At 33.0% G+C, this 12,212-nt stretch overlaps 1 pseudogene; it reads right to left on the bottom strand.

Annotated features, from left to right (window-relative positions):
- Nucleotides 1–1,843: 1,843 nt before the first annotated feature.
- LOC149575184 (flavonol synthase/flavanone 3-hydroxylase-like) lies at nt 1,844–11,386 on the bottom strand (annotated as a pseudogene).
- Between the last annotated feature and the right edge of the window lie 826 nt (nt 11,387–12,212).

Genomic DNA, 12,212 nt, shown 5'->3' with positions numbered 1-12,212 from the left:
ATATTATATATATATTATATTACATTACTATATATTATAATATTAAATATTATATTATTATAATATAATATTATTATTATTATAGTATAATAATTATTATAATAATATTATTATATTATATATTTAATAACAATATTATATTATAATGTATTATAATGTTATAATATAATGTTTTTATATTATTATAATATTATAATAATAATATCATATGATTATCGGATATTCGATATATAATCAGATATCCGATAATATTGGATATATGAAATCGGATATCTGATATTAGATCGGATATCCAATAAGGCTCGACCTTTTCTTCCAGGCTTGGTACCTGGATAGGTGGAAAAAAGTCAGAGTGGATTTTGAAGTGCTTTTAGACGTGTTCAAACTCTATTTTTTTCACATCGCCACTTTTTGGCACACCATGATCCTACACATACCCTTTACTTGTTCTTATTTTGGACTCCTTTTAGTGGGGTAAAAGCACAAACCTGTGTCACCTTTTATAAAGAAATGTGATATCAGAATGTGACAGTTCAACATTAATGACAAAAAAAATGACATTTGTGTTTAAAATATGAAGATGATGTAAACTAATGAAATGTGTAGAATTGTATGAATTTTATGCCTATAATTTTAATAATTTTTTTTACTAAGAATTTATTCATTTTATTTTATTTTGAAGTTCCTTTTTTAACTATAAAAAATATAGGATCTAGTTCCTGTCAAACAAGTATGTGCAAATCACATTTTTTTTGTTCTAATTTGAAAATATTGTATACATGACATGTATAGCTAGTGCACAAAAAAAGAAATAATTATTTTTGATGTATATTTTCTTTGTTATAAGTACTCAAGTTCGACCTTGTCAGAATCCAACAGTTTTTTCCTCCCGTCAAAACTTCCCTATCAAATCTATACCTTCTTGGAAATAAATTACATATTCGTGTAGAGGATTCTCTCCTCTAGTGATAAATATTTATTTTTTATTTGTTTGATATGATTTACTATTTTTTATCATTTTTTGAGAGAGCATCTTCTAAAATGTTGAAATATCGACTTATAATATTTTGAGATTATAACATATTATAACTAATCAAAACACTCAAAAATTTATATAATGGTGATATTGAATCTGAAATCTATAAAAGGGTATTTTTAGTTTTTTTTTTTAAATTGAGTTTTGATAGAGAAATGAGATTTGACCAAAACAGGTTTTTGTATCACAAACGGTGACACAGATCCATGCTTTTACCCAGTGGAAAGTTCTTTTTTGAGCTTTTTTTTATTTTCTTTCTCCTTTTCCAACAATTTTTGCACCTTTATCAATTTATTTTGTAGATTCTTTTGCAAACTCCTCTTGATTATTAGTTTGTATTTGAATATACTTTATACTTCAATTCTTTTTAATTTTATTTATTTATCAAAAATTGAAATAAATTTAAAAATGTTTTTTTTAAAGAGCCAATGTGACTTAAAATAGTTAAAGGGCATCACATAATGTTCTATCATACCACATATTGATTACGACCAATATTGATGTTTGATGTTAAAATAAAAATCTAATATGTAAATCCAAGACTTCATGTAGGTAGACTAAAAATTAAAACACCTTATTAAGATCATCATTTTTATTTGTACATTAAATAGTATAGTAGATGGTGATGTAACAATTGAAAAAATTCATGTAGTATTAGGATTATCATTTTTATTTATACATTAAATAGTATATTGGATGGTGTTCTAACAATTGAAAAAATTCATCCAAATTATTATTGCAAGCTAGACTTGGTTAAATTTAAGCGCAACTATTTCTTTCATGATCTAGCTTGAAGTGCTTCTACATTCATTGCTTCAGCTTGTTCATCTTATGATGCTTAAACTCTGCAAAAGTCTTGGCATTGTACAAGGAAGGATTATTCTCATTAATGAGCTCTTTCATAGGACCAATAACTTTACCTTCAGGAGGATAAAAAAATACAGGCCATGACATTCTCACTTTGTCTTTGCTCACCACACTATGCTGTAGAACACTCTTATACTTTCCATTGCTCAAAACCTGCACCATTTCTATCAACCATTAAAAAAAATACATTTGTCTTCACTATGATGTGGAATTATGCTTTTGATTGCTTAAAACCTACACTACTACTATACAAAACCAAATAAAAACACAAGAGAAATGAATACAAAAAATTCAATAACCTTCACTTGATCTCCAATGTGGAGAGTGATAGCATTAGGAACATAATCTACACCAATCTAATGACCATCTTTGTAGACTTGCAACCCCAAAACTTCATTAAGTACAAGAAGAGTCAATGAACTCATGTCAGTATGAGGTTCTACTCCCAAAGAAAGTTTTGGTTGAGGGCATGGTGGGTAGTAATTTATTTTCATCTCCATTTCCAAATCATCACCACCAAGCTCCTCTTACATGGTGTATTCTTCCACACCAAGGTGAAGAGACAAGGTTGAGAGCAACTTATTCACCACATCCATAAGTGCTTTAGCATATTCATCATTCACCTCCCTACAATAACCACAACCACCATTCATCACCCAAAACTTATAAGCAAGAATAGATGAATGCAGAATATACGAAACAAACTAGTAATGGAAGAGAGAGAGGAAGAAGAAGAAGAATACATGTAAGAGGGAGGATGGCAAGGCCAAGATTTGAAGTTACATCTTGAAGGACGCCAAAAAACATGGAAAAAATAGTCAACCCACTTGAGCTTTCCATCAATATTATGGGCCAATTTTTTGCCCTAGCCCTCTAAAATACTAGCTACCACATTGTTAGAGTACTTCTCCTTCTCCTTGAGGGGAAGATCAACGAAGTCCTTCCCAACGGACTGAAGGTGTTGGATGAGTTGTTGAGAAATTCCATGGTTCACCACCTAAAAAATGTTGGCATATGAAATCCAATAGTCACGACTGTTCCTTCTCCTTCTTGTCTCTTTGTATTAATTGAGATTTCTATAAATGACTTGTGCAGTCATCTATTTTAGGACATTAGATATTTCATAGATATAATTGTTCCTTGCTTTGAGTGTGGACGTAGGAAAAGTTTTTCTGAACCATGATAAATAGTTGTGTCATTATATTTTTTCTTCATTGTTTATTGATTTAATCTACTCATTTAATAATTTAAAATTGGTATCAGAGCTAGCTTGGCTTGAGCAAAGATGGACAGAGAAGATGATGATGCTGATTTTATTATTGAACAATTTCTTAAAAATTTGGATTCGAATGAAGAGGAGGATGTTGAACCAAGCGAGGATGAAGATGAGGAAGCTGAGGTTTACTTGAAAAAGGACCCCTTTCTTCCACAAATATATGACTTCCTTACAAAGAAGTTCTCGCTTTGTAAACATAAACCACAAGAGGACTTTGAGTGCCTAGAAATTGAAGATCTAAGATGCACGAGGATTATAGAGCTCAAGGAGGCTAGAGAGAGCTAGAAGCTCAAGGCTTTGCATGATCTATATGCATTTGACATGTTAGAGAATAAATACTCTGATGATTTATTATTGCATATTGCAATAGTAGAAGTAGAATGGAATGCATTAACTACAATTTTCTCTATGCAAGAATGTAAAGGAGCATACAAAAAGTTTGTTAAGAAAGAAGAAAAATGGATAGCTAATGAAGGAGAAGATGTAATTAGCATTGATCATTTCTTCAGTAAAGAAAATATACAAAATGGTTTAATACCCATGGACTTGGGTGGCTCATAAGGAAGTTATAGGAGGAGGCAATCAATCGACACCTATGTTTATGATTTAGGGAATTCAATTTCCTTATTCAATATGTTTGTTAATTTTTTTGATGGATGAGTCCCAACAGCCTTCATATTTTTCACTCACTGCTCAACAAGGAATGGAATTGGAATGGTGCATAAGAATGATGCAAATTATGTCAGTTGTAGGCTACATTATAAAGAAAATATTTATAATTCTAATGTAACTTGGAGAAGACTCATCTGTAGTGTGCTAGAACAAGGTTTTGCAACATTGAGTTCTTCTCTAGGCCTTGTTGAAGTAGGGGATACCATGATGCATGGCTCTTGTTGGTTTTTGAAAACTACTGAACAACAAAATGTTCAATACCAGAATGATAACACTCATATAACCTAAGGATCAGCCAATTCCTATTATCAATTATATAAGTAAACCATTTGGACCCAACTTCAACAAAACCAAAGGATGGTTTCCTACTCTTTTGGCTCTGCTAAACCACGGCAGGTATACCTAAGGATGATTCTAATACAAATTGTTGTGTAGAGATTCTTTTAGTTTCATTCTGATTATCATCTATCACCTACTAACACATGAGTAGTTTGCTTCACTTCTTTTAATGTTCTCAGACTTGTATACATCCCTTATCAATAGATCTAGTCGTCATTCTCCCTGAATTTACAAATATTCCTGATAATAGTAGCTATCTAAGACTCAGAGAATAGATATAAATGAGTATTGACTAGCATTTATAACTTTGAACAAAATTTAATGAAAAATGATTTTGATTTAATAATTATTTTGATATGCAGCAGCAGAATTTATCCTTGTTCACCTTTGAATTGTGAGACCAGTGCCTTATCCATTGGGCATAAAATTGACTATTGGTCGGAGATCTAATTCAAATAATTTGTAAATGAATTAATCAATTGTAATCACCCATTCCCATTCTTATGAAATATCCTTTTCATAAATTCATAAACCCTATTAATTTAATGAAGCATTTATATAATTCCTTGAATTAAGAGCAACAATGAAATCAGTATACAACCCATCCAGATTGCATTCAGTCAATTTAAACCTTATTTAAATGACTTCAAAGTAGATAAACACATAAAATGGAGATAGAAATTGATGACATAGATATAACGCAAGTACCCTTTTGTATTACCCTTTTAGATGACTAATACAATAACCAATAGAAATGGAAGCCCAAAATAGCTTATTGATTTTGTCATTTCAATATATCATCAGAAAATACAACTAGGAAATTAACTAAGAATAGCTACACACTATTGGACCGATTGTATTTCCTCAAAAGACTCAAAATTATACAAAATTCAGAACATCACATTGCCTTGAAAACTCACTTATATAGGCATGAGTTGCAACACGCAAAGGGAAAATGTGATTGACAGGTGTCCTTTTACAAAAATGAATATACTACCCCTTTACAAAAATATCCAGTCGCCTTAACTCAAAAAGAAATAATAGAAACAATAGCAGATGATAGCTAGAGCATAAAATCTTTAACATTGTCTTTCTCTCTAACTACTCCCTATTGGTAAAGCTTTGATTTCTATGATTGCTTCCCAAACAAATACTTCTCTTTTGGTGGGCCATTCACATTCCTTGACTGTTGTTAGTTCATCAATATTTTTTGCCACCTAGCATCAATAATCACCCTTCCTTCTATGGTAAACCTATTCATTTCAGTTTCAACCTTGAATAGGGTATCAATTAGTTCATTGAAAAGTCATCAATACCATCTTGGAAAATGGATACCACTTGTGGAAAGTCTATAATGTGATAAAAAGAACTAGACCACTCACTAAAATCCTTTATCTTGTCATCAGAATTAATAACAAAAAGAATTAAAGAATAGAAACCATTTGTCAGCAATTTCAATTTGCTTTGAATTACAGCCAGCTTCCCTATGAAGATTTTCAATAAGTCCTTCACTTTATCCATACCTTCCTTCACAGTAATAACTTTATCTGGGAGATTTGGCTTCTTGGCTAAAAAGGGTATCAACTTATCAAAGAATTGCATATATGGCCCCCATTGTTGAAAAATAGGCTCAAGCCATCTAATTGCATCCTTGCATACCTGTTCTGGAGATTGTAGATTGATGAATGCATTATAAGAATCTTGAGATATTATTTTTAGAATGCTTATTCTATGATTTAGTACATTCATGAAAGCATTTTTCTTGGTGGCACTATCAGATTGGGAAACTTTTGTTTCCACACTAATCGCAGGCACTGTCACTATTACCCCTATAAGTATTTCTTCTGTTTGGGCCTCTGCTTCTACATTGTGCCTTCTTTCTTCCTCTTGCCTTGGTGTATGTTCTACCTCTACTGCTGTCTTGAGTTGTTCTTTGAGGGATGTTATTTTTTTTTCCAGATTTTTAATTTTCTCCTCCAACTCCTCTATTCTTTGCTTTTGTACATGGCTCATTTTGAGCTCCTTTTCATACATCCTTCTAATGTCAAGGCATTCATTGCACATTGCAGCTAGATTATCCTCAATTTCATCAACCTTTTCCTCGTTCATGAGAGAAAAGTGTTTAACCAAACTAGAAATCTCTTTCCCAGTAGTGCTCTCCAATGTCCACACAATCATATTTCCCTATGCAGTCTCCTCTATATCCATCATTTTGGGCTTCTTAGTGTTAGGGGCTAAACTCCATACTGCTAGGGGTTTTGTGTCTACATTAAAACCTAACCCTCTTTTAAAACCTTCACTGCTAGTGGCTTAATAACCGATGGCCTTGTCTTGTCTTCTCATTTGATCCCAATGTGGTATTAGAATCATACCACTCCTATGTAATAACTACTTGGCTTTAGCAGTGGTCATTGTTTCACTCTTAGGATCATAAGCCAATAGTTTTTCAACTAATTCCTTATTCTTCTCAAGATCCTCTCCTGGCATGAGACTCAATGTGAGATAATTTTGTTTGATTTTATAAAGAAATTTTTTTAACTCTAATGATTTGATGAAATCATCATCCTCCATGAACTTTTCAGATTGAATGAGCCTGTCATCCAATCTTGATGCTGCAACCTGAAGATCAGTAGAGGCCTTCCCTGCTTCTATAGCCCTTTGTTGTAAATGATTTTGCCTAATATCAGCAAAATACTCACTAATCCTTGACATTGCTTGTAGGGCTTTGCTTACAACCTTTTCTGGGATGTGCATTGTCTTTTGTCTCTTATTTCCTTTTGGCACCCAAGTTGAAGCTGATGGTTGCTCCTCTTCTAACTCAATCTCCAATTGTGTATCTGGCTTAGGGGATTCTCCATTTACAATGGCTTCCTCTCCCTCTAGCTTATGAGGCTATTGTGACATAATGTGGTCAAAATTATCCACCATTCTTCTCAAGTTATTAGGATATGGAATCTCTATATAAAAACCCTTAAAATCAGGGTCGGTCTTCTTTAAAGCCTCCTCTACTCTCCTTATCTCTTCATATTTTCTTAATAACTCATGTACCTCCCCTGTTGCTACGATGTTGGCAATGAGGTCCTCTACAGGGATTGGCTTGCTTGGAGGTAGAATGTATCCTGTAATGGCCTTGACCTCATTGGTAATGTAATTGTCAGGGTCATATATCCTATAGGGCCCAATAGCAAATTTGTACTGGCCTAAATACTCACTTAATTCCTCAAATGCATTCCTTCCTATTTCAAAATCTCCTACTTTAAAGGTTCTATAGACAAAAGTAGGCTTATGCAAAGAGGGAGGGATCATTTCTTTATTCATCAATGAAAATTGCCAAAAGAATTCAATAATAGCCAATCTAGGGGGTAAATATTTAGGCAGAAGATGAGGAGGCTGTGGGCATGCAAACACTTTGATTAAAGTGCAATACTTAAACAAAAAGATACTCCCCCAATTATGATCTAATTTGGTTTTTTCATCTAAGAATGAGGGCCTAAGCAAAGGCTTCAAAACATTTGGTGCCCTAAAGTAAGTATGATCTATTTGCCTCATAATAGCTGAACTAAAAAAATTAAAGTACACAAGGGCATTTGAATAATAAAAATCCTTATGCCAAATACGAGTCCAAAGTTGCAGAGTTAACTCACCAAATTCATCAAAATTTTGATCAATGAAGTCCCCACTGATGTATCGAATGTTGTTATATAGGAAAAGGTGCATCAGCAATTAATCATGGTGGAACTTGAAGTCTTTCAACTCTCTCTTCTTTGCATCACAAATTTGCATGTGTATACTGTCAATGATGAAGGCCACATAATCGTACTCCTTATGGTGGAAAGGGTCCTGTATATCACATGCCATCAGAAAAAGAGAACCATACACACTATCTTCTACACCATCACTTCCCAACACCTTATGCAACCCATAAACTATGTTTTTGAAATAATTCTTAAACCTACTCAGAGGAAAAAAATCTCCCATCTTTTTTGGAAGTAACCCTGCCTTTTTTACCCTATAAGGAATATGTGGCAACATAACATTGTTCACAAAATAGGTTTTATTCCTGTCAAACTTTCCCTGCAAATCTACAATGTCAATAGGTACATCCATTTGTCATATTAATCCAAAGGCTTCAACAAATGAAGTTCTATCCAATGTGCATAATACACTCCCATTATGCTTATGGAATGTTTTGGTTATTGGATTGTAGGAATTCATTAGGGCCTTTAACAAATCAACATTAATGGAAACTTCTGGAAATATCAATTTTACCATATTTTTGTTCCATGGGTTACACACTAGCACATTTTTTGTTCTATTCTGATAAAAGTACATAAAGAGATCATAACCAGTCACTCTAGGGCATTCAAAATCTTGAACAAAAACATATGGGTCTCAAAAAAATGGTCAATTGTAGAAATTGCGTTTGATGATCCTGGGAGAATTTTCAACCAATCCTCAGCATGATTATTTGGTTTCCTGATTCTTGTCTTGTTCTTAGTCTTAGCAATAGATTTCTTCCTTTTTCCTTTAGGTATGACCTCTACAACATCGTCACCCTTGTCTTCAACTTTGACTTCTTCTTCATGCATCTCTTCAACTTCTTTGTCATCCATGTTCTCTTCAAATTATATTTTGACTTCTTCCATAGTAACAAAAAACACACAAAGCTCTACAATTTTCAAATTTCAGAATGGACCAGAAAACAAGCTTTTTCATAGCGGCAAACACGATGACATTCAATCAAATCTTTGATATTTTAATCATACAACTACCAGCTTTTTTAATAAATTCAGCATGCACGAGCTTTAAAACTGTGAATGCAAGTTATCAACAAGGTATATAAACCACAAATTCTGATCTGGGTATACTTTTCAATGCTTTATTTTACTTGGCTATGGTGATTCTATCCTTTTTACTTACTTGGTATGACACATCAGCAGCTTTCCTTTTAAAATCTGGTCTCTCATTCTTACACTGAGTCAATCCTCCAATCTTTGTAACACCAAAAATGCCCTTGATGAATCTCTAGGATCACTCAGAGATGCTTCAACATACCCTAATCATAAGAATGTAATAATGTCTTGGCACTATGTTGAAAATCCCTTTTACATTCTTATGATGCCCTTTATCCTATATGATCTTAAACCCTTTCACTTGATACTTCTATTTTTATGATTCAAGCTTTCGTCGTATAATCGTGAAACCCTTATCTCAGACTTCTTCATCTTTTATGCCTATATGCAACCCTATACATCATAAGATCTCAAACCTTCTCAAATAACATCTTTTCTATTACAATTTAACCACTCCTTGTATGAGTGTAGAAAACCCTTGTTAATACTTTCTCTTTACCCTTTACACTCCAACATGCATGTATTAGTGAAAACCCTAAAAAATTCTTCTACGTTGCTCTGCTTACTTCATTACCTAGGACACCGTAAGACTTCAAATTTTATCTTTCGATCATATGCTCTTAGCTTTACCTGTAGCATTAAAATATCTTGTAGCTTTCTTGTATTAATCCTTTACGCCTTTATGGGTTACGTTCACCTCGTATCACTAGAGAGCCTTCTTAAATGATAGCCCGCTCCTTTGTTTACCCTTTCTCATAAAAGCGTAAAGAACCCTTTCATTTATTTCCTTCATTTACCATTTTACGCTTATATGTTGAGACTGAACTTGTAACCACAAAGTAAGGATAAAACAACCTTTCACTCACACGCTCATGTTGCAAGCGTAAGGGTGTAATGACAAAACTTCATTTTCCACTTGTCAACAACCCAAATCTACTCCAATAAAATGAAAAAATAACATCGCTTTTGATTTTCTGCACATGTAGAATTCAAAACTTAAGTTGTATGCCATGCAGGCTGGGCCCATCTAACATAGATGTCGTGTCTTCATCTAATTTTCTTGCACCAAGGCCCATCTAACACTTCAGCAGGTCCCACTCGGCACTTTTACTGCTAGAACAAGGCTTTACAATTATCTACGAGCTCAAAAATGTATGCACATAAACAAATTTGAACCGTACTTTTGTTCTTACAAAATCCTTTTACCCATAGAATCATAAAAGTTTCATGCACCCTTTCAGATCAAGCTTTACACCATGTCAGGGTATCTCGCCCTTACGCTATCCATTGAAATGTATATGCATAAGTCATAACTCAAAACCTCTCTGCCCTTTCAGTCAAACTGCTTACTCATAACCCTGTAATAAGATCTTTCAAAGTGCAACAGACCTTTATGCTTCTTCGCATTAAGACCATTCGTATGATCGGGAAGCCTCTTGACACACCATTCCACTATTATGAAAAAAAAAAGTGTATCCCCGTAGAACATGAAATCCTTTATGGTGTTACACTACATTTTGAAATGCGACCATGAAAGCAAAAGGAAAATGGTACTCCGCTCTTACGTGAAACCCTACACCGTAAGACCGTAAAGGATGAAATTTAAGCACTTTATAAACCATTTTTGAAAAATTAAAAGGAAACCTAGGGTTTTTCACACTTAGGGCATTTTCATGGTTGCGTTAAGAGATAAACCTTGAGAATTTAATAGAGTTTGACAGCACATGAAATAGGGCACAACTAGGGCAACCTAAAATTTTAAAAACAAATGAGGAATGAAAACCCTAATCTACTTAATACAAAGACCTAAATGATTTTTCACCCAAATTTTTAGAATTTTTCTATACTGTGAAAAATCATACCAATAGCTCTACTAGTTGAACTTCACGGGGGAGATTGTTGGGATATGAAGTCCAACAATCATGACTATTCCTTCTCCCTCTTGTCTCTTCATATTCAATGAGCTTTCCATAAATGACTTGTGTAGTCATGTATTGTAGGACATCAAATATTTCATAAATATAATTGTTCTGTACTTTGAGTGTGGGCATAGGCAAAGTTTTGCCTAACCACATTAAATAGTTGTATCATTATATTTTGTCTTCTTCATTGATTGATTTAATCTTCTTGTTTAACAATTTACCAAAAAGACCCCACTCACTTGCAGCTCTTCCAATCTCTTCTATGGTTTTGTCACCTAAGTTAGTCATATCAATGAGAGAAACTTTCATAGAAGGGCACTCAATATTAGCATCAAGCCTTTTGTTGCAATGGCCTTATGAACTCAGCTGGTATGCTTGTAATCCCACTACTTGCAAGTGATTGTACTCTAACTATTGTCATGGTTTTTCTGCATATTTTATGGTAATATTTGTAGAAGCTAAGGAAAAATGGGTTGAGTGGAAAATATGATGTTGAATGGTAGATATAGATTGGTTTCATTGCCAGTTAACCCTAAAAAATTCTCTTCGTCTGAGTTAGAAAATATATTTCACTTACTATGCCCAAGGAATCAACTTTGGAATTGAACACACAATTCATGGTCCTTTTCAATCCAAAAATGTAATGGTGCATTCATGAAATTTAAATCATGCATAAATCCTACTCCTTTAAAATTCAATTGTAGAATTATCTATTCATGGAAATATCTATTTATAATATTTATAATTAATTCATCAATGCATTGCAGAAATATTTTTTCCAAATGTCAACTAATGTTTTTGACAATGAATTATTGATAATGGAATAAAGTTTTCCTAAATAATATTCAAGTATTATAAAATAATACACTTAAAATTAATATAAATAAAATTAGAATATCTAGATAAATAACATGTAGGTGAAATGAGTTAGTTGCATGTTTTCTGCTCTTTTTTCTTCTTCAATTATTGTCCATAAAAAGCTCCCAAAAATAATCACAAGTGTACTAATAACCAATCACACATGTACTAATAGTTGATCATTTTTTATATTTTTTGGTTGCTGATCGATCCATTTGTTCAAAATGTACTATATTTTTGGGTGAGCGGCTATTGGATGGTCTTACTAGCAAGTTTCAAGAAAACATTCACTCACATTCTACTAGATCTATAGGGAGCTCCATAAATGTAGAGGTTAATAAAAAAAATTACAAATTTTGACATATGAATTAGAAATTGTAGGTACACAA

Source organism: Cupressus sempervirens, chromosome 2 (genome assembly GCF_028749045.1).
Source record: "Cupressus sempervirens isolate cs-2001-9-10 chromosome 2, ASM2874904v1, whole genome shotgun sequence".
Taxonomy (NCBI): Eukaryota; Viridiplantae; Streptophyta; class Pinopsida; order Cupressales; family Cupressaceae; genus Cupressus; species Cupressus sempervirens.
Note: the sequence above shows the minus strand (reverse complement) of the source record. Positions and strands in the feature narration are given on the sequence as shown.